This window comes from Pieris napi, chromosome 21 (genome assembly GCF_905475465.1).
Source record: "Pieris napi chromosome 21, ilPieNapi1.2, whole genome shotgun sequence".
In the NCBI taxonomy this organism is placed as follows: Eukaryota; Metazoa; Arthropoda; class Insecta; order Lepidoptera; family Pieridae; genus Pieris; species Pieris napi.
This window is the reverse complement of record NC_062254.1, coordinates 6239138-6261955: the sequence shown is the minus strand read 5'-3', so window position 1 is coordinate 6261955 and position 22818 is coordinate 6239138. Positions and strand designations below refer to the sequence as shown.

At 34.5% G+C, this 22818-nt stretch overlaps 2 protein-coding genes across 4 annotated transcripts in view; one reads left to right on the top strand and one right to left on the bottom strand.

The window, feature by feature from the left end:
* The window catches only part of LOC125060130, a 45465-nt gene extending 29142 nt beyond the window's left edge, over positions 1-16323 (bottom strand). Inside the window, exon 1 of the mRNA XM_047664870.1 lies at positions 16136-16323. The gene's annotated coding sequence lies outside the window, so the exon portion shown is untranslated. The remainder of the gene's footprint in view (positions 1-16135) is intronic.
* LOC125060131 (autophagy-related protein 16-1) overlaps positions 1-22818 on the top strand; it is a 170077-nt gene that overhangs the window by 49489 nt on the left and 97770 nt on the right. The gene's annotated exons all lie outside the window — the stretch shown is intronic.

Genomic DNA, 22818 nt, shown 5'->3' with positions numbered 1-22818 from the left:
AAAAACTGTTTATTCAGAAACTCATTTGTTTAGTATTTGGTTGTAATTCGATTAATTTTTTTCAGTCGGACGTCGACCTACGCTCGGCATTACACAATTTTTGATCTATTGCCATGTACGTGATTCCATTCATATTTTACGAGCGAGAGAATCGAATAATTAAAGGCATCCGCGTAAAGGAATTACCATCAATAACTTTTGAATTACTCGTTCGTAGTGTTTTATTAGTTTTTGTTATGGGCTTTAAGTATTTGAAAGGAAAAAGTAATAAGAATAACAAGTACAGCTAGATTTCATTACCGTAAAGCGTGAAATCCGATTCAGGATACCTACTATAGCAAATTAACTACGGAGCTGCGAAACGGCCGAAAAAGTAGAAAATCTATCGTGCTGATTTTATGCTATGGTTTTTGTTAGGAGAATAATGAAGCTACAATACAAAATATTTAGTTTCTAAAGATCTAAAATTATTATTTTAAAAGTTATGAAAGGTGACATTTTTGAAGTTATACTTACTTCTTTAGGCGCGTTATGAAAAATTTATGAGAGTGAAATTTTACGATGTGCGCGCACCGTGACACAAAATTAACAGAATGAAGTTGCCCACGGAAGATGCTACGGCATTGGACATAATTTAAAAACAACATTCGAATAATAATAGAATTTATGTTAAACTTAATATAAGAGAATAATAATAAATATTTATTTATTTAATTTTTCAAATGTAAACTGAACTTTACTGACTATAATGACTCCTTTTCCAGTCTTTGATTATTTACTTGTAATTAATTATTTGCATGCAATCAAAAACTATTTTTAATAATGCCAAAGAAGTATAACTTCTTACGCGCGTACATACACGCACCCTTTTTTTTAAAAAAATAAGTAGGTATATTAACCGCTTCGCTTTGAATTGGAAATAAAACAAAGGCACGCATTATACCAAAATGTCGAAATGTGGGTAGCAACGTAGGGCCATATACACTAACATAACATTAGGTACTTTAGTATCAGCTAACTTCATGATATCTGTAAAACAATCTCACTATGTAAATTTAAAATCTCAAGCAGAAATAGTCGTTCACCCACACTTGACTGTCTCTACACCACAATTTCCTGTTGCAACCGCACTCCGAAAACCGCAGTGAAAAACAAATTGACCGACTGATATGAAAGCAGACATTTCCTCAGGCACCCACTTTGTGGATGACTGGACACAATTCCTTGTCTGCTCTCAAGTATTACAAGAAATCGCAAAGGCAACATCTGTGTCACCTAACATTGGTGACATTCGGCGTGGCGGTTGCTAAGAGAAATTCCTTTATACTCTGTAATGAAAACCGTTTCGGCCATTGTTCAAAATCCTTGTTTGACAGCCAGTATAATTTTGTTTATATGTGGAAGTCCGTAAAGCGTCTTTGTGTTCGTCATAAATATTTATGAGAAAATATCTATTTGGCGTATACACGGCTCTTGGGTGGATACGCATTCTATTGTTACTCTAATTGGATATCTTAGGTGCTTATTTGTTCCAGTCTGAGGAGAATAAAAACGCTTTAATTAATGCCCATGAAATTTTCAGCGGTGAACCATAAACTCCTTTTGGAGTTATCTGATCAAAGTTATATAACGATATAGTGTTGGATAGTAATCCTACTTTCTCTTAACTAGTTTCTTGAGGCCACCATAAGAAAGTAAAACCCCGCTATGTTGGCGCTCGATGACTTGCCTCGTGTCCTGTTGACACACAAATTGCTGTGATAAATTATTCTGGAATATCAACCTGCTGCCTTTGTTTCTATCTTCAATTTTATTGTCACATGTTGAATTATGTGCACATTGCAAACGTGCAATTTAATAAGTTGCATACCATAAATTTTAGTGAAAGGTACCCAAGTGCAATTGAACAAGGGACATATCTGTTGGATAAGCACGTTCGGAATGCAATTTCATGTTGTCCTAATGGGGTCTGCAAAGATCAAATGGCCTTTAAGGTAGTAGAATTTACTGCGGAAAAACAGATAGCATTTGCTCGATGAGAACGACGACATAACGACCCCAATACTAAGTTTCGCCGGATCTGGAACGCGGGAATGGTAAGTATGGCTGTAGCAGCTTGTTATCACGCTGCTCGGGTCTGCCCTCTGCTCTTGTACTATTTCCATCTTACCAATGACCTTACACGATGTCTGCACAGAATTATGTAACAGTGGTCGTAAAAATCGTAATATGTAGTCGGTTCCGACAAATATATAGTGCGAATTCAGCGGTAAATTCTGTACCTAATACTTCCTGAGCAATAGAATCAAGTAACGTGCTGTTTGCCGGTATGTTACAACGTTGACACACTTTCTGGGATTCTTGCGAAGGGTCTTCCGCGACTGTCACGTTTCCCATGTTAAGAATGGTTTATTGAAGTCATGATGTGACCTTAACATTGTATTTTACGATTGTCTCGTCACCAGTCCGAGCACTGACATTTCAATAGGGAAGGTGAGCATGGGTCGCGGCGTGAGACAAGGCACGATACATACATATGTACATACATTTGGTCACAATGTTAGAAAAGATTCTGTGACGCTTCCGCAGACCGATGATCATGTCATGGCTTATGCCAGCAATAAATCTAAATTTTGTACCCAATGCTATCACAGTTTAAATATGTAAATATTTCTTCAATTGAATCCGGAAGCGAATCGGCATCCAATGTTGACTTAAATTTGCATCTAGTATTCTTAAGTCGTTATGTCGATTGTAGGTGCTCACGATTTAACGCTGGTATTAATGCATTATTCAAGGGTTTTCATTAGGCTGTCGATATCGGCGCGCAGAATCGCGCTCTCGTTAAAATGTAAGGATGGCATGACGACAGATCGTATTTGGCTAGTGCAGGCACGCGAATAACAAATCACTGTACTTCAAACCTATAACCTATTTGTAGCGGCTATCGTTATGGCTGAACTGAGGTCTACATTTTAAATTACATTTTTATTTATTGCCTTTTTCCCGAAGGGGTAGGTAGAGACCACGGATCTCCACATCGGTTCTGACATACTCGCTTCATCCACTTTCATGACATTCACCATGCATGTTCATCAGTAATGGGTACATTTAACTGGTCTCTTCTCTAGTACCTGAAGATGTACGGCAAGGCCTATCCAAACATTCCCCATCGACGGTTGTTTTGTATTTTTTTCATTTTTATGTTACAGGAGGCAAACGGGCAGGAGGCTCATCTGATGTTAAGTAATTCCGCCGCCTATGGACACTCACACTGCCAGAAGGCTCGCTAGCGCGCTGCCGGCCTTTTAAGAATTGGTTCGCTCTTTTCTTGGAGGCATATATTAAAAAAACTATTTCGGCTTCACCGGTTTTATAAAGAATATAACTTCTATCTATAGATGGAAAATTTACAAAAATATATGTTTAAACCAACAATAAGTTACAACAAACTCCATAGCTTTGCAAATCAAGTAAACAATATAAACATAAAATATCATCGTAGAGTTCATAACTGTAATACCAGTAATGAGTTATGAACATTTCCATAGCTCTTTACATATAATCTAACATTCAATTGTTTTCTTGTTATGGAGCCTAGTTAATTAACGAAACAGGAGGTCTTATTAAATCTCAGCTTGGCGTGTAACCAGTTTAAACTTGTGACCAAGAATGGTTTACTAACTTCACATATGAGGTACACGCGGATATGGTTTACTTTCCTCATTACCAGCATACAGCTTGCATTAGCCTAATTCCGAGTCTCTGATACGGGTATATTAAACAATTATTGTATATTTAGAATACGATATATGAACAGCGACATGTTTTAAAAGTACTTAATGTGTAAGTCAAATAATTTTTGCGATCTATAGCGAAATAGACAAAACGAATTCCATTTCTTATGATAGTATAGCTTTGAACACTGATACGGCTACTGAGCTATTCAAACACAAAACCATTAAGCTTTATTGGGTTCTATTCAATTAAATGACACATTCTATTCAGCGATACAGATTTGATTTAGCCATTTAGCTCAAGGGCTAAGGCTTATAGGGCTTAGACACGCATACCGTTATCTTGATGGACGCCGACGTCTTGGACAGCTGATGTTTATATCATCGCCTCAAAGTCAATGATTCAATTTACTTAATGGGCCATTTCTATACATAAAATACAAATAAATATCTATTGTATACGGGAAATGTAAATATTGTCGGATCTTTATAGCTATGACGTAGACGATATATGTAACATGACTATTTATTCCGCGTAATAAAATCGTGTGAAATGTGTATTCAGTCGCTTACAGCACAGTTAGAATGTTAAACATTTATAACGATTTACCTTGGGGAAGATAAAGGCGAGTTATTGCTTACAGCATGTGTACTTAAGAGGAAATATTTAGAATATTGTATTGTCGCTCAGTGTTCGACACTTTCTTACTTTCATTTAATTAATATTCGATTTCTAAATGCAGGAATTCTCGTCTCGTCTTCGACGCTCTTGTGAACAAAAGAGCATCGTTGACCGGGTTAACCTTGAATGGCAAATGTGCGTGGAGTTTCGCCGAGGAAAAATATGCCATTGATGCAAGCGGTGTGCGTGCGCCGGATAACGGTCACCGCGAGCCGAATAAGTGGTTTAACGTCGTACGTGGAATGATAATGTTCACAGACTTCACTTGTCACGCGACTCAACGACATTGCTATCTGACGCCATTCGTGGCCCCACTTTCTAACCCTAACATTAGTAAAAGTGCATGCAGAACTCGGGTCAAGATTACAATACATCCTGTGCCAAGTAACCGTTGTAAAAGTGTGCCTTAAATTATGCATCAGTGAAATATCCTCTGTAGCGAGCTTACGCTATTCGTGTCCGATAAAGTTGCATTTATCAATACTAGCTCACGAAACACTTCAATCCATTTTGTTTGCGGTACTTCCTCGGGAGCTCGATTCCATCCGAAAAGGATTGTTGCTCGAGGCACGCTCACGACTCGGTCTCTTCTCTTTATCGCCTCCGTCGAAAACGGTACTGATCTTAAAGGTATTTTAATAACTTCCACCGGCAGCGGTTTACTTAATGGGTGCACCATGCAAAACCTCGTATCCGTACAATACCGTTACATTGATATCAGACCAACAGTTTTGTGAAATAAAAGCGGTATTAATCGCGGGAAATCCGACTCTGCCGCGAGCGCCGAGTAGCGAGCAAATACAAAATGCATTTGCTCATGGTTAAAAGAACGACTATTTAAATAAACGCATTCAGGAAGTACTTTATTCAAGAACTTGTTCTACGATTCCATACTATCGTAGAGAAAAACTTGTACTTCGATATGAGGATAGTACTTCTGGGGACTAATCTCGCTATTAAAGCTAGTTCGGGCAATGTCATTGCACTTAATAGTCGTTCCCTTTCGCGATATGTCAGGTGCTTTCTCCGTTGTGACTGCGCAGTGACATGCACTCTTCCTTTCTAAATCACTTTTACTTAATAAAAAAGTAATTAAAACAACATTGCTTTGTTAAAACCTCGACTCTCGACAATAACACTGCATAAATCATAGTCTTTAAACTGAATTAGAAATCGAAACACTATGCTAAAAAGATTCAAACGAGGTTACCTTAGCAAACAATAGTGCTTTTTGCTAATTTTCAATTTAAAAGGCGCTTCATCATCTCTATGCCAACTTTTATTTCATTTCGAAATAATCGAGTGGAACTTTTTTTCGTCCCGCGATCGTGTTGATCGACAGCTTCGCAAAAAGTGTAGTAGAAAACCTAATAGAGCCGTCGCGATGTAGAAATTTTTGCTGCATTCTACGCTTTTTAGTTTCCCCAGCGTTGCCGCGCTACGTCCGGGAATCAGGACGAAGTAACCTGACATTACTGTAATAACAGAGCCAACACGACTATTATTATTCTCGTGCTTTCTTATGTTCTCCTTTTTTAATATTTGCTCCTTTTTGCAAACAGTTTGTCATTTATGGCGCATCTCGGAGCGGTCAATGACCTCTGTGGTTCTCAGGTCAAATACATCGGTAATGCAACTGTGTTTCTACGGATGATGTAATTGATAACAAGAAACGGAATATTTAATTAGTCTGTATGTAAAAATATGGAGATGAACCTTAATTTAGTGCGTAGGATTTTATTTATTCTTACAATTAACTATGCAAGGGGAGAGGAACGTATAAATGGCTTAGTTGGAATTTTTCTTCTAAGCCATTAGGACTGACAATGTAGCAGTCAATGCCTTGTGCAAAATTGCTTCAGGCAACGTGTTGCATAATTAGCAAAAGGATAGTAGCGTCGACACGTCATGTTAGCTATTCCTACGCACGTGAGCGATATTTATTGTAATTACATCTATTGGATGCGCCATTATTGATGAGAAATGTACGCAGTGCGCGATCACGACGCCTGTTTTGCTCTACTATTGATTGATGCACTATGCATTAGGTTGAAAGTGTAGATTCAAAGGAAAACATGATCACAGATATTTTTTTAAACATCTTGATAGTGTAGAAATAGATGTAATACTATCATTGTTAGGGTATCGAAGTCGTCCTTTAACATTGTGAGGAAAAACAATGGGAAAGCTTATCGGTTTAAATAATTGACAGGAGTGAAAATTATTTGCGCTTCCGTAACTTGTGTTGAACGGGAAAGCTAACTTTTCTTATAAATATTCGTTCTGATTATTTATATGACAAAGCTAACCTGCTCAGACTCGTTGATTAAGATTTAATCGTTTACTAAATATTTAAAGAAAATAATTCATATCGGTAGCTGAAAATTTTAGTTTTCTACTATCTTTAATGTAGTCAGTATTAAATATTTTAGGTAAAGGTATTAAATTTCGCACCGTCTAGATATTAGTTAGTCAATTTTGACATATATATTAAGGGACGACTCTAAGTATTGAATCAGAAATAAAGTCTTTGAAGATATAATTTTTAAATATGTAGCTCATGTTCTGTATTCAAAATTAGGTTATAATAATATAATATATAATACGTTAGGATATATAGCATATGTAACTGTTTATAACCAGAGTTGAGGTGTAAGGCGTCAGGATAAGAACGCCCACCGACGCATGCGCATGACAAGATTAATCCAACATAACGTGTGAATCGATTGACAGCAGCATTTGTGTTTGCTTAAATTTTAGAATCAAAGAAATTTTTATTAATACAGTATCTTTTTCTTTCTTTATTATTATTTTTTTAAGATGTCGTTCTTTTGTTTTTAAAGTCATAATAAATGTGGAATATTTTATGTGATACTTTTAGTAGAATATTTAATTATAAATATTAATGTTTATTCTCATGTCCCACTGGGGATTGCACGATCGCCCCTTTAAGTAATATTGTCTTTTATTCCAAGCTTTGAGTATAAATTGCCACGACAATTAAGTCTTATCAATTTAAGCTGTATTAATATATCGGAACCTAGAGCAATCTCATTAAGGATACCAGCACTTGTTACAGACCTCGGAGGTAATTGCACTTTGTTGCCACCGTTCAGTCTTTGATATAAACTTCATAATTACGCAAATAGCTGATCAGTACCGTAAGCACAATTAAAACGGGAGGATGAATAATTTATAAATCAAAATTATTCCTAATCTTTCAAAAAGACGAGAATATAAACGCACTATCACTGCATAGTTTTTCATGGAATATCAAGTAATTATATAACTCTGCGTTCTGCTTTCCACTTCACTGGCATTCAAATTCCGATTTGTAATTGCTAATTCGCCGTTTAATTATCAACAACTATTATCTCATTTGATGTAATATTGTATAAACAAACTCATTTAATTTTATTACTCCATAGGACAATCATAGAGCCTGGACAAAATCAAATTGGTTGCTGATTTTTTGCTATAACATATTTTTGTTATTATTATTTATTTATTTTTAATTTATAATGCTACAAATGTAATTATTTTTTTTTTGTATCTCACACACTGTTTTGTTGTGTTTTTTTAATATTTTTATTACTCTTTAATGTTAATATTCTACGGTTTCGATATTTGTAAATATGTGAGGAACATGTATACTAACTTTTTTAGTATAGTAGTTTATTCTAAGAGTACATTGTCTTCACATATAATTATTTAACAAAGTATTGTAAACCTATTTTAAAAGAGTAAGTGTGGAGTTTCTTGCCCATTCTTCTCCACACGAAACTACCTTTTGGAAGGGGCAACTAGAATCTTCTTTATATTTTTTTTTTTGACGTTCAAAAGTGCCATTTTAATGGTCTAATTGAAATAAATGATTTGACTTTGACTACTGGAACGAAAAAAAATACAAAAATTGTTTGTAATTTGTCCTTTTAGAAAACCACCCTATAATCTTGTTCGCGCGTACAAACCGCTCTAGACAATTATTCGTAGGTTATTATTCACTTTCTAGTTAGTTATACTGACGATGAATACCCTTAGGGCGGGAACGAAATGCCTGGGTGGTATTTGTGAACAAAAATTGCTGTTATATTTCGTATATCTCGCCAGCGAAATCAGTTGCCCATGAATAAACACTTCCTCTATCTCACGCGATACTGACGTTAATTGACGAAATGCGGTTAGTGCTGTATTTGTAGAGGTTTATTTATGCGCGCGCAAATCGCTAGTCAATTTGCATTGCATCTGTGTAAAACTCTGGGCACTCGTTACTGCGACACACGCTACTGTAGCCGATCGTCACGACCCAACGGAATGTTATCACTAACTGTTTTCGACAATGAACACAAACTTCATTAAGCCACTATGTCCTATAACGCCGAGACTATTAAATCCTTATTTCGTGATGCATCTACTTCTAACACCTTCGTATTCATTAATTAAAATCTGATATACGTTTTCCCAGTACTGAAGCTTTAATTGAATTTATACTTTAGAACAATTAAAAAAGATCGTTGTTCTTGAACCGGCACGCATTTCTCAGAAGCGTCAGGCTCAATAAACTCGTACTTGAACTACAAAAAGTTATCGTTAGATGCGAGTGGGTACTCATTGTCTACACATTCACAGATCATTTGCAGCGACAGTTATTTAGAATGCAAAAGTAAAGAACATATCTTACAATAGTTGTACCGAAGTTAGAGATAAGCATTGCGGTGTAAAATAGCGGCGCTCGCGACTAAATGACATTCCACATTCATAGCACGCCGAATAGACGTGAAGCATATTTGGGTCACATGCTAAGTAATAAAGTGTGAAATTTAAAGACGGAGTTTCAATGCGACGTATCTAAAGAGCACGGTTAGTTGCTAAATAATTTATTGGCCGTTTCATCCTGTGTTCATAAGTAAGGGCCTCGAGGTGGATGACACAGGATATTATATGGACCTTGACTGCACAAATTCGATAGAGGTCAGTGTACACATAACTTAAGAATTTGTTGAATCTTTTTTTTCTTTTCAAATATGTCCTAAAATATCGCAGTGGGAATTAAAAGCGAGATGATGATGCATATGCAAATCGCAATGTCGACACTCTTCCGTCTATTTACGTGTGAGAAAACATTGATAGTGTAACATCATTACTAAATGCGTAATTTTATGTAAATGAAAGCGATTTTCTTTGCACATACTTTTCATACATTTGTTCCTACCATAAAATTAATGATTCAATTGCCTATTGAATTAAATGGATTTAGCTAATTAAGTTTCTCGCACATTTATCATATTGTTCAGAGGTTATAGGTGCTTATTAAGCGTTTAATGAACCATTATGTGTCAATGAAAGGAAATTATTGTGCGATGTTCGAAAAATTCAACAGCAAATTAGTTTCTTTTGAATGATTTAGAATGTTATTAATGTGTTTATTCAACTTTGCTGAGAAAAATGAGACATAAAGCAGGTTAACAAATTATTTTTAGCACGCACTTAAAAAAACAATAGCCCTACAACCTTTCAGCTTTGGGCCTCAGATTTCGGTATCTTTTTCGTGATCATTTGGTTTTTCTTAAAAGGGTCGGATTTTTTGTGTCTAAGGCATGCCGGTTTCCTCACGATGTGTTCCTTCGCCGTACGAGCTAGTGTTAAATGCACACAGACAGTCTATTGATGTCGGGGATCGAACCTACGACCTCAGAGAGTCGCTGAATCGACTGTATAAAACAATTGTAGTCCAGCACTGTATACTAAACAAGTAAGGACAGCGAAAGGTCCACATATATTAATTCCACCGGGTTTTTGCCGAGAACTTGATCGCGATCAATGGCTCGCATTGTGACGCCTATAGCGCAGGTTGCATAACGTGGGAGCGAATCCGAGGTAAGCCGTTATGCGATGCACGCTACCGGTACCGTTCCATTAGTGATTTTATTACGATCCGTATATCGCTAGTAATCAATTTGAGTGCAATCTAGGTGGCTCTTAGAGAATAAGTAGGTGCTTATGAGCGAAGCTTCTACTTAGCGGTGGCTTTTAATTTTGAAAATACTTTATTAAGTAGATCTAACAAAGTAAAATGCTATCAATATAAAATAACTTGCCTTAATTATTTATTAAATTAGAATATAATTGTTATTATTTGTCAAGATGTAGCAGTCTCTCGCTGACCACGATTACTTAAAAGCACTTAAACGTCACATTTTGAACATGTTTATTAAATATGCTTTTTTTATATACCAGAAAGCAAACGGGCAAGTGGCTCACAAATGAAGTAATACCGACGCCCATGGACACTAACATATCCAGAAAGTTAAAAAGGCCTTTTAGGATTTGGTACACTAATTTTCTTGAAGGAATTCAAGTCGAAATGCTTCGGAGATACTTCAGTGAGCAGCAACAGAAAAGTTGAAATAGGCGTGATTGTATTATTTAAAAATATACAACATAATTTTAAAAATAAAACAACACTTGCAAATTTGTCTTCTCATCTACAGAATGACAAGTCATTAATAAAGAAAGCGTAAACAAATACCTAGTTTAAAGATATTTGCAAAAGTATGGTAACCATGTCAGTGAGTCACAGACACCCACACGAAGCTGTTAACATTTTTCTAAAATCACCTCACGTGCCTTTATTTGGTGTCATGACTAACAAACTTAATTTTTCGCCAACTTTGCAAAAATGTGGAACAATTAACGGGTCTATGCTAGCTTTGGGAGATGATACCTCGTTTCTCTAAGTTTTTATGCAGATTTTGTCATGTCGTGTCACGAAAAATTATATCGTATGAGAAAACGTTTGTCTTGATTTTGAAATCTCACTTATTTTTAGATATTTCGCTTTCAAAATTTAAGTCGATCCAGCTTAAAACTACAGTTTCGTTTGCCTTTTTAAAATAAATATTTCGGTAAAGTTTTAATATCTTCGATGCGTTCAAACTCACAGTTTCCCGTTCCAATATATCAATAATACATGTACAATAAAACGTTATTGAACATCTAACGGGCTCGCTCTTGGAACCGCCTTTAACTATTTTATATCAAAAGAAAACTTTCGTGTAATTCATTTAAACGGTGACACAAACATACATGATTTATACTTTGTTTATTCCTTGCGTCCATTGTGAGCGCACCTGCTATGTGCTCGAAGTAATGCTGCTATGCCGACGGAATCGAAATACTTGGGAACCGGTGGGATTAAAATACTTTGTAAGAATTAGTATTATTTTGTTTGGAATTAATATAAGGACTTTTCAGAAAACTATAAGAATTTTTATGACTAGTTATACTAGTCAATCTAGTCTAATCTTAATATATATATTTCTTGTGTGCGTGTGTATGTGACTGAACTCCTCCTAAACGACTGGACCGATTTTGATGAAATTTTTTGTGTGTGTTCAAGGGGATCTGGGAATGGTTTAGATTCACAAATCAGCCCGCCAGATGTTAAGGGTAGTCCACCCCTAATTTTTATTTTTTTATTTATAGATAAAATTTTATTTTTTATTTTTTTTATGTTACAGAATTAAAAAATACATACAACCCCTAATTTTCAACCCTCTACGATCAACCCCTATTTTTTTATTATAAATGATATACATGGCAAAACGACGTTTGCCGGATCGGCTAGTACTAAATATATTTAAACCGTTTTTGCAATGCTGTGTTATAAATGAACAGCTTAAACGGCTTAATTACTTAAAATCAATACATTACTTAAAATTTTAGCTCTGTCTTGTTAGCGCAAACTTATTAACTTTTTTAGAAATTGACCAAACAAACAAAACTATTTTATAACTACAATTACGAAAAACCAATTTATACGTATACAAATCAAACGTATAATTTATTAGCTTTAAATAACAAAATACCCTGACCCGCCTCAACAAGTTAAAGTACAGTTTTTATCGAACTTTCTAATGAAATTCGATGAATAAGCACTATTCTTTTATACCAAATCGACCGAGGCGCCGAAGGTTTTCAATAGATACCTTCTAATTTCTAAAATTGTCTAGACGTAATACGTAAAGGTCGTTCGCCTTGCCGTAATTAAAATCCTTGATGGAAAGTGCACCTGATGGAATCCGTTGTGACCTCGCCCACGACCGCACTGCCCTTTGCTTTATAAATAGGCAAGTTATACGATCTACTGACAGCGTCCAATAACCAATTTATTAATCTGAATATAATTAGTATTTTGTATTTGCAGTAAATTGTAACTAGCTGACGATTAAAATAAATCAGTGGCGCTACAACCTTTGAGGTCTGGGCCTCAGATTTCTGTATCTGTTACATGATCATTTGTTTATCTAATAGGGAAGGAGGTGATCAGCCTCCTGTGCCTGACGCACGCCGTCGACTTTTTGAGTGCCAAAGGCAAGCCGGTTTCTTCACGATGTTTGCCTTCACCGTTCGAGCGAATGTTAAATGGGCACATAGAAAGAAGTCCAGCCGGGGATCGAACCTACGACCTCAGGGATGAGAGTCGCACGCTGAAGCCACTAGGCTAACACTTCTGCAAGCTGATTAAAGATACTTTAATTTCTATTGGTCCTTTACACCGTGTTGGGTGGTGTAACTTTAAAATATTTTTTACGAATAAAATTCCCAAGCAATAAAATCATCAATAATTAATCATGTTTGCAAAAAATACTGCTAAATTTATTTAAATTATAGTGTTAGCCCATATCAATATAACAGTAACTTGCTAATAACAAGAACCGATGAATTTTAATGCGACGTCAATCAACGCGGTGCCTCGGTCCGGTTTTAAAAATGTTGAGGCTACTTCCTCTTGATTATAAATATTTAAAAGGAACTCCTTATTAAGTTCCGTAAGCCATTTATGTGCGCGTATGTTAGACATTTTCTAATTTAAATGTATTCAAAACTTAGCTATATATTCCCTTGTAGATCGTATATATAAATTTATTTTTCTTGTAGTTATTCCTGATTGGAACTTATACTAAAATTGGACAAACCATAAAGAATTGAGCATGCGAATTCTATGAAAGCTGTAAGAAACGACTTGTTCGAATTTCCCCATTATCGGGAAATCGGAACGCAGTCTCGCCTTGTACTCGATAATACAAGAGTAGCGTGTCACCATCGCGCGCGATCACGAACAAGCGATTCTCACCTGACCTCTTAATTACTATCTGTGCATCGCCAAGGAGGTCAGATGAGTCTATAGAAAAGCCCTACTGGCCATTTATAGTTAAGCCGTAAAATTTCATATTGTTTTTGCGTGTCAATGAGAAACCAATAATTGTCCGGTTCTTAATAACTGCGTTTCGAATTATCTAAACTCAGTGTTTATGTTACTTTCACACAGTTTCTACAACTATTAAAATAAATTTCTAAACTGTTGAATAAAAGTATGTTTCTTACGCTTTCGCTAACCAGCTGAATTTTATTTTAATTTAATTGTGATACATGGAACATGTTATAAATGTAATGTAAGCCCGTCGTTTTATATTATAACTATTACAATATGTACTGTTCTTTGTGAATGAAAAGATAGGTATTTTATAAATTGCGCTCTACAAGTAATAGTCGATATCTTCCGCACGAAATCGCTATTAATAACATATCGTAGATTACAGAGAAATACGATGAATGTCTAGAGATAGACTACATTACGTTCGTATGTCTCAATTTACAACGTTCAAAGCGATCTTGCGCTAATGGTGACCCGGGTCGTGTATCGGCTCGTTTGTACACTATACAACGTTTACAACCTTATGCTTATAGAGCCTTAACTACCTGTTACGACCAAGTTAACCCAGTGAGATTATCAAAACAATGTTAATGTTCTGAAATCGATTTGTTATAGATAATCTAACAATGTTTGAGAGATTAGAAATGTTTTTAGTGTATCGTTTCTATTAAATTTAGAATATAAAAATAATTTTGAACTAGGCTTTAAAATATCTTCAAACATTAAATATATTTTTTTATAAATGTTTCCTAATAAAAATTGAATTATTGATTTTATTAAACTCCTTATCTCATGCCCAAGAATTGGTTTGCAAATTTATTTTAATAAAGCATGTGTATCAATAAAATTGTTTTTTTATGAATGAAAGATATTTTAAGACATTACTTCAAACCGTACATATATTCACATACTTTAGTTAGGTGGTGTCAAATCTATTTTTACTCATAATAAACTCGGACGATATTTTTAGAGTTGCGACAGAAAAATAGGTTATTATTTTATAGGCATGTGAATAATGCGTTTAATCGTAAACGTTTTATGACTCTCGGTACGTCTGATCTAGGTAATAACACTTTTTATTGTTTAAATTTCGCCTCATAAATATAAAACAGTATTTTGTGGAGCGCGTTGATGTCTTTTATTTGGGATTTTTGTATGAACGATGTTACGAATGCGTGTTTATGCATTGTTTGAAATATTTAATATTTAATTGCTTTATGAGAGCTCTTGGCTAATTTTATCTCTTTTAATCTGTTTTATCTGAATTATATATACCGTCATTACATTACCTATTAAATATATTTATGTTTTTGTCAATGTTTTTTTAAACCTAATCCTATGGTTTAAAAAAACGCAAAAATCTTTTTCGAATATGTTTGTTTCGTTTATAGTTATAAATCTAGACAATTTATTTTCTTATTCTTACCCGGTCAAATAAATCTATTTAAAGCCGTGCAAGTAATACATAAAAGCTTTATGGCCCATGGAATGGGCGATCTAGATAATAACGCCGTATAATTTTATTGTTTTTATTTTCTTAATACTTATTATTACGTGCAGTATCGCCGAGCACGTTGAAGTCTTTTATTTGAAACAACCGCGTGTGCCGAGACTTGTTTTTTAAAACCTATTTTTATCGTTTAATTACCAAAGAAATATATCAAGATGAGTTAAGAAACGTTTATTTTTTATATTTCCGCTGTAATTAATCTTTTCAAAAGGTTTTTACGCGGAAATATCGTTGTAAACCTTAAAAAATAAGTTTTATCAAAATTAATTGTCTCAGTGGTGAGCGAAGCGCATCAAAATATAGAGCATCGTTTGTATTGCGCAAGCGCATCGAAGCTTATCGTTCATACTGAAGACAAGTGCTCGGATTGCAAAAACCTATGGGCAGTCTAACGGGACAAAATAACATCTCGTCATAATTGAGCGATTTATTAAATGTTTAAAGAAATTTATAGAATTATTCTTCCTGGTTATAATCCAACGAAAATCTTTTTTTGTAATATTCTGTTTTAATGTATTTTATCGTATATTATATATTTCGTTTATAAATCGGCATTTATCATATTGATGCACTTGCGTGATAAATTATCATTATTTATACAATTGTTCGTTTGCTTGCTCACGGCATATTTTAAGTTCGTGACTCCTAAATAATAATTTGGGACTGGTAACATATCGACGAATCTTTAATGGGTCAGTTACCCTTTGGGGACTTTTTTACGTTTTTTTTTCAGAACATGTACTTTAATTAACGACATACAAACACGAGATAAGCTTAATTATCTCATACCAAAGCAGAAATTGTGGCGTCCTTACGCAGCCACTGGAACCAACATAAAATATTTATAGACCAGTTATTGAACAGGATATACCGGCCAACCACAGGATCAAACATTTTTACTATTTAATTTATATTTATTCTTACGAATTGTCTAATTTTTTACGCTTCGTGCGTATTTTGTGAATTTTTTAATCTTAACTAAAACCTACCTTGAACTAGGCTCGTTTTAATAAATTGACTGCCGGTCTTCACGTTCAAGTTCAAACAAATTCAACACCCAGTTCATGAACTTTTCACTGTTCGTTTATCACAGCCGGGCGCACAGTCCTCGGGGATGACGCGGTATTGATCGCGAGTCGTGTCGCGGCCACTCTCCACGAGACACTGAACTTGCTGGAGTGCGCCCCAACGGTTATAACATAACACGTCTGACGTAACCTTAACCTTGCAAGAAGAAGAGGAACGAGCCGCCGAAGGACGGAGAGAGAGCGCGATAACCAGAAAGAAAGGGAGAGATAGTTACGACCAATCCGACAATCTTTGGCAATGTTAATTCGAAGTCGCTACAATTTTTACAGATAAATTAATTATAGCCGTTAGTAAATTGATTCTTTCTTTTGTGTATCGATTTACTTGAACTTTCATGAACTATTTGAAATGAGAAATAGAAAATGCATGCGGTTCAAGTAGGTCGCGCCGATACAACCTATCGGCATATTAACTCTAAAGAATCGCTTATGCAGACGACCCCTGCTTTCTATGGGTCACAAGGACACGGTTGATTATTCACCAGTTTATCTCGAAACCTCACAAGCTAAATACATGTCGCTGATATTGCTTTCACTTACTCTTTTCAAGCATTAAGCTTTATTTCGCAGCATTTCATTTTCGTTATACGTGATTATAATTTGGGTTAATCTTGCGATTTTAACTTTAGATATATATCTTTTTTTATTATAAAAATCGATATTTGTGTTTATATTCGTTCTCTCTCAAAAACTCGTGTTCGAACAATGGACTAATCTACAGCAAGGTGCGACGCTAATTAAAATATGTAATTCAATTGTTTTTACAATACTGTAGTGTGTAAAAAGCTAAAGATTAATTCTACGTCAATTTGAGCGCATATCCTGGCAACATTGTAAAATTTAAAAAAAGAATCATCTATAACTCACGATAATACAAATGGCGGTAATGACAGTCCGATAAGAATTTGCGTCATATTTTCTCACGAAATAATTGCTTACATCGCGCCAGTGTACATTACAGCTATAGATTAGAGTGTAAACTATTGTTTGAGATATTGAAAGAGGCGATGATATAGTGAACTTGAGATATAGCTATTAAAACTACTAGTTTTACGAGCTTCGAGCTTGTTGGTAATGTACGAATATCTTATATTTTATCGACTGTAGTATAAAGCTTTTAAGTAACAAATTGTTTGTTGTGATTTTTGTTTTTTCTGATTATAGTTTGTTTTGACTTTCTTAGCGAGGAGTTTTATTTTATTGCGTAATACGTTTTTAATAGTTTTAGGATGGATTCAATCCTTAATCAGCTATTGCGTTGCCGGCCTTCAAGGCGTCAAGATGTTGTTTACAATTTACAACGTCAATGAACTATCGTAAAGATACAGCCTTTAATTGATCCTAGTAAAGATTTGACCGCGTTTACGTTTGCTATTTCAAACCTTTTTTGGGGTTAAGTACATTTATTTGATATAAAAAAGTATATAAATCTCGCAATAAACGGAGAAGTGATATGAGCTTCGTAATATTTTTTTTATTTTATTTGTGTAACTGCATCTTGTAATATCCTGTAAATAGTTATATGTCTCTGACCAAATATTTAATTGAAATTCATTAAGGAAGTATGTATGTAGTTACAAAAATTTTAAACCGAGACCGCTTTATTGGTATTCTAGCCCGTCTATATAAAATATAGCCGCCAAGGGGAGTGTAGCTTTCCAACGGTGAAAGAATTTTTTTCAATCAGTCCAGTAGTTTTGGAGCAAACAAACAAACAACGGAACCATTTCTTTTTATAATATTAGTATATATTTGTTTATATGTATTACCGTACGTCGCTGAAGCATCAGTGTCAATTACTATCTTTGGGAATTCGTGAGCTCTTAGTATGGTCTCAGCACGGAACTGCAAGCCTACTCTAACATCAAAAGTGATATTAATAGATTTTCGTACCACGTAATTCCGCATAGCTGTTGAAAAAACACTATGAAAGTTGTATCGATTCTTGTAATGCTAATAACGCATTTTTAGATGCTGTAGTCGTTCTTAATTCGAAAACCTTTTCCCTATAAAAGACTAGTACCAGCCAATTATCCACCATTAAATTCCCTTTTGAAGTTGCGTGGTAAGCTTTCATCCCTTACTCGGTACGTACTCCCTAAGTTCAAATCGTCTGCACTGCTAACCTTTATTGAGCCCGTTAGTATTTCTATCAGGCCGCTCCATCAATCCAACCCGCATTTCCATACGTAATATTCTATTCGATTTGTACATTGAATTCTATTTAAGATTTACTAGACATTTGACTAGCTTGTTTTGAAAGTACTGCAAATATTTCAATACTATCATAGGTCTAAAGGAAAGTTGAACATGACGTTACAATGAAATATTTTAGCATATCTGATTGGAGATTTGTGTTGGAATTTTGTTTAATGATTATATGGTGCGTATATGGTATTCTCAAAATGATATTTGTATTAAAAGGTACAAATATGATAAGTGTTTTATTAAAAATCCGACTAAATTGACGGTCACTTGAACAGCTATCGGCGTCATAAAGATCTATAAAACGATAAACTATCCAAAGTACAGACTTATTACTGCGTTTATAATATTTCGCCGGGAATCGAACCTTGAATTATTTGCCCTGCATATTACACGATTTAACTTGAACGCAAAACGTGTTTCGAGTGCAAACCTTGAAAGAGTTCTATAATATTATATATATATATATAAGTTATATAATATGACTCTGACTCTTTATAAGTGTACAAAGTTTGAATTAAATCTGTCCGTTTAAAGTGGGTCAAAATCGAGTCCGAAGAAGTCGGTTACATACATACATACATACATACATACAGGTGAAGCTAATATAAAGCGTGTAAAAAAAACGGAAGCGGTGAAGCACTTGTAATTCAACCTTCACGTAAACGTCTAAATGCTAAACCTATTACAGGATGAGAAATTTTTAATGGCGTTCAAAGCTGATTGGAGGCCTATCAGCACGATCAAGGATCAGAAATATCTCGAATTAGAGCAGTAATTTGATACGAGTGCTTTGGTATTTGCGATTGCATCGTAACGAAATGTATTAGTGCGTTTATGTCTAATTTCCTTTTCGCCTTTAAAGTTATAATGTAAAGACTGTTAAGAATAGATATAGAATATTTAGAATATATAGAATATTTTGTTGGTGAAGATGTTAAACAAAGGACGTTCGATTGTAATTGATAAAAGCGTTTTAGTTCAATCACACATATTGCTAGATTGTGTTTCCGGTCATAATTGTTTGACCAGTGTCGTCCTACGTTCTCACTTCGGCTCTCAAGGGCGACCTTGTCGCTAACAATTTCTCTAGGTGATGTTATATTATATGTGTAAAAATATGATACTGATAGAAATTTACCAATAAATTTTTCCGGGGACAAAGTAATAATTATGTTTTTAAAATCTTAATCAATTTATTAAGCCACTATAGCACTTGTGATGAAGATTTCTTTTTTCCTCATCTTTGTACACCGTAAAGACTGTTTTATAACTAAGAATTTCTTAAACCACACTCATTCTAAAAAGTCTTCGCCTTATGCATTAAATTACGCAACATTCTGATACTAATAATATCTGATATTCCCAACCATCAATATATCTGTGCTCATTTGTTACATCTACTTCCTTGATATTCTATTCACACGCTCCAGGCCCTATTCCAATCAACTGTACGATTTTTAATGTTCTACGGAAGCATAAAACCTATGTAGTGTGTGTTTCCTGTAAAATGGCCTTCCTTATTATGTTTAAAATTAGATGTCTTTGTACAAACTAAAAATATTATTTGATCCCCGATATCTGTTCTAATAAACATAATCATTAATAATTTAATCGATTTTTTAATAGTTAATATCATAATAGATCCGTTTTCTTGATCAATTTTCCTTATAGGCAAGTGTGCTTAACAGGCTCTTGGGTCTGACACAGCCCGACTTTTAGGCCATAGACATGCTGGTTTCATCACGATGTTGTCACAATATGACACAGTGCACAGCAGGGCTTGAACTCACGACCTCAGCCTTGAGTTGAGCCCCATTAGGCTAATAGTGTAATAATCTAAAGAACGATGGAACTTACCAACAAAATTTTATGCCCGATTAGTTCCAGACTGATCTGAGGAAGCGCAGGCACATTTTTTAACTTCCGTTTGGATTTATGGTGATTTTATTTAAATTTTTACTAAATGACTACGCACTTCTTATTTTTACACGCTTTATATTAGCTTCACCTGTATGTATGTATGTATGTAACCGACTCCTTCGGACTCGATTTTGACCCACTTTTAACGGACAGTATTAATTCAAACTTTGCGCACCTGTCAAAGATCGATGACAATGCAATAATCCGAAAAAAAATGAACTAAAAAATAAAAAACTAAAAAACACGCTTTTAAAGCACATCAAACTAAAAGCGTGTTTTTTAGTTTTTTTAAACTATTATTTATTAATATTGCAAATCTGTAAAGTTAAACGGTTTTACCTACCTACCGGTTCTAATTAAAAAATTGACGATTAGTAGATTTTTCGAGTTTACTGCAGGTAAAAACTAGACTATGATATATTAAACTTATCCCGGTAATTGACCCCATTTGAAAGTTCATAAAAACAAATCGCGGCAGAAGCAAACGTTTTAAATTTAAGATACACGAACTCATCAATCTTCTACGACCCCATCTTGTCGTAATTAGTTGTTTGCTGAACATTAATTGATATACTTGAATTACTTGTGCAAGTTTTTGTCTAAGCAAATCGAGCTCCGCTCTTGTGGGAAGGAAATAAAGTGATTTGCAAAACTTCATTAATAACTTGAACTTGCCGATGTTGGGTGAAGTCTGTAAATCTCTACACTAATAAGACAATGATAGTTTTGTTTGCATTCTAACAACCTCTGAAAAATAGCCTAAATAACTTCGGTGGCGGTTGTTGGAGGGATTTTTAAATAAATTAAACTGTTTGTTTATAGCTAGGTTTAAACTGACTTTAATCGTTTAAAACAAGGGCATATAACATAAAATTAGGGGTAGTGGGGTTGCGACGATAGACTAACAAGAAACTTATTTATTTCTTAAAACAAAGTATAAAGGGTATAAGCGATGTCGACCTATTGTACATTATCCGAAACGAGAATGTTGTATTATAATTTATGAGTGTATGAAAAACCAAAGGGCTAGTAAAACTGACATTTTTTAATTTATTATCTACAAGTGTAAGATAATTGGTAACGCTAATGTTTTAATTATTAACTAAAATATAAATATGTTACTTAACCAATGTTATGTTACATAACTCTCGTAATCCGAAATATATTTCTCTTAGTAAGACCTAAGCTTGAATCAACTCCATAATTTAATAAGCAAATTTAAGAAATATTGTAATTTCCGGTTCCTATGTCAATCAAGTCTGAAGCGTTGTTATAGTGTACACCATGTGTATCACAAACATATGATTATCATGCAATTACGATAGAAATAGGTTTCAACACGACTCTGATACCCAAAGATATGCCATTACACCTAATTGCTAGGTAATTATCGGCTATTGCGGTGCGCAGTGGCGGTACCACATTCTATGAAATTTCCGTTTTAATACACAAAATCGTGCGTACCAGTCATTTGTGGTCTAAGCTGATATAGCATAATTGGTTTTATCAAAACAGGATGAGTATTGTGTGAAAATTTCCGCATTGTTTAGAGAAATAATAGCGAGATTAAATTACGGGTAATAGTGCTTTAGATATTACATTATTATTAATTAATATAAGTGTTTTTCGTAAGCTACAAGGAATGAATGGGAAGTAAAACAAAAGACGAAACAATTGTGCGTTTTGTTAGATTGTGGTTGGCTTACAGAATTTTTAATCCAATGTCCAAACACCTTACCAATTATAAACTAAATAATTTCAGCCCATTAAAAAAATTGCCATGTAATAAATGTTTTTATTGGTGCCTTTATTTACCCTTCATTTAACCTGCACATTATATTACAAGTTTTAATCATATCCTTTCTCCGTTAGACAATTAATTGGACAAGGAGGCTGTAGTTACTTCAGACAATGTAATTCGCTACAATTTATGACTAAAATATATGAAGGCTTCTGTATTAGAAGCTTTAGTTTAATTTTAGATTAAATTCTAATACTTTAAACACATACACTTTATACCAAAGTATAAACTTCTATGACACCCAAAACACATATATATGTACATTGTACATATATAATTTTTGACGACTCATTGGTCTAGTGGTTACTACCCCTGACTGCGAATCCATGGGTCCCGGGTTCGATCCCCGGCTGAGACAAACATCGATGTAATGAGCATTTGGTGTTGTGCTTAGGTCTTGGGTGTTTAAATATGTATTTATGTGTCTATCTATCTATAATATGTATGTATATATGTTGCCTAGTACCCATAACAAAACTTCACCAGCTTGGACTAGGTCAATTGGTGTGAATTGTCTTTAAAAAAAATGCTCTTTCTATATGGTTATTTTTGCTATAGTGATTTCGGGTAGCCTCAGTTCAAAGTACTAAAGTCTCATTAAAAGAACTTTGTCGTAAACTAACAAACTGTTTAACTTGTAGTTTAATAGCCTAAG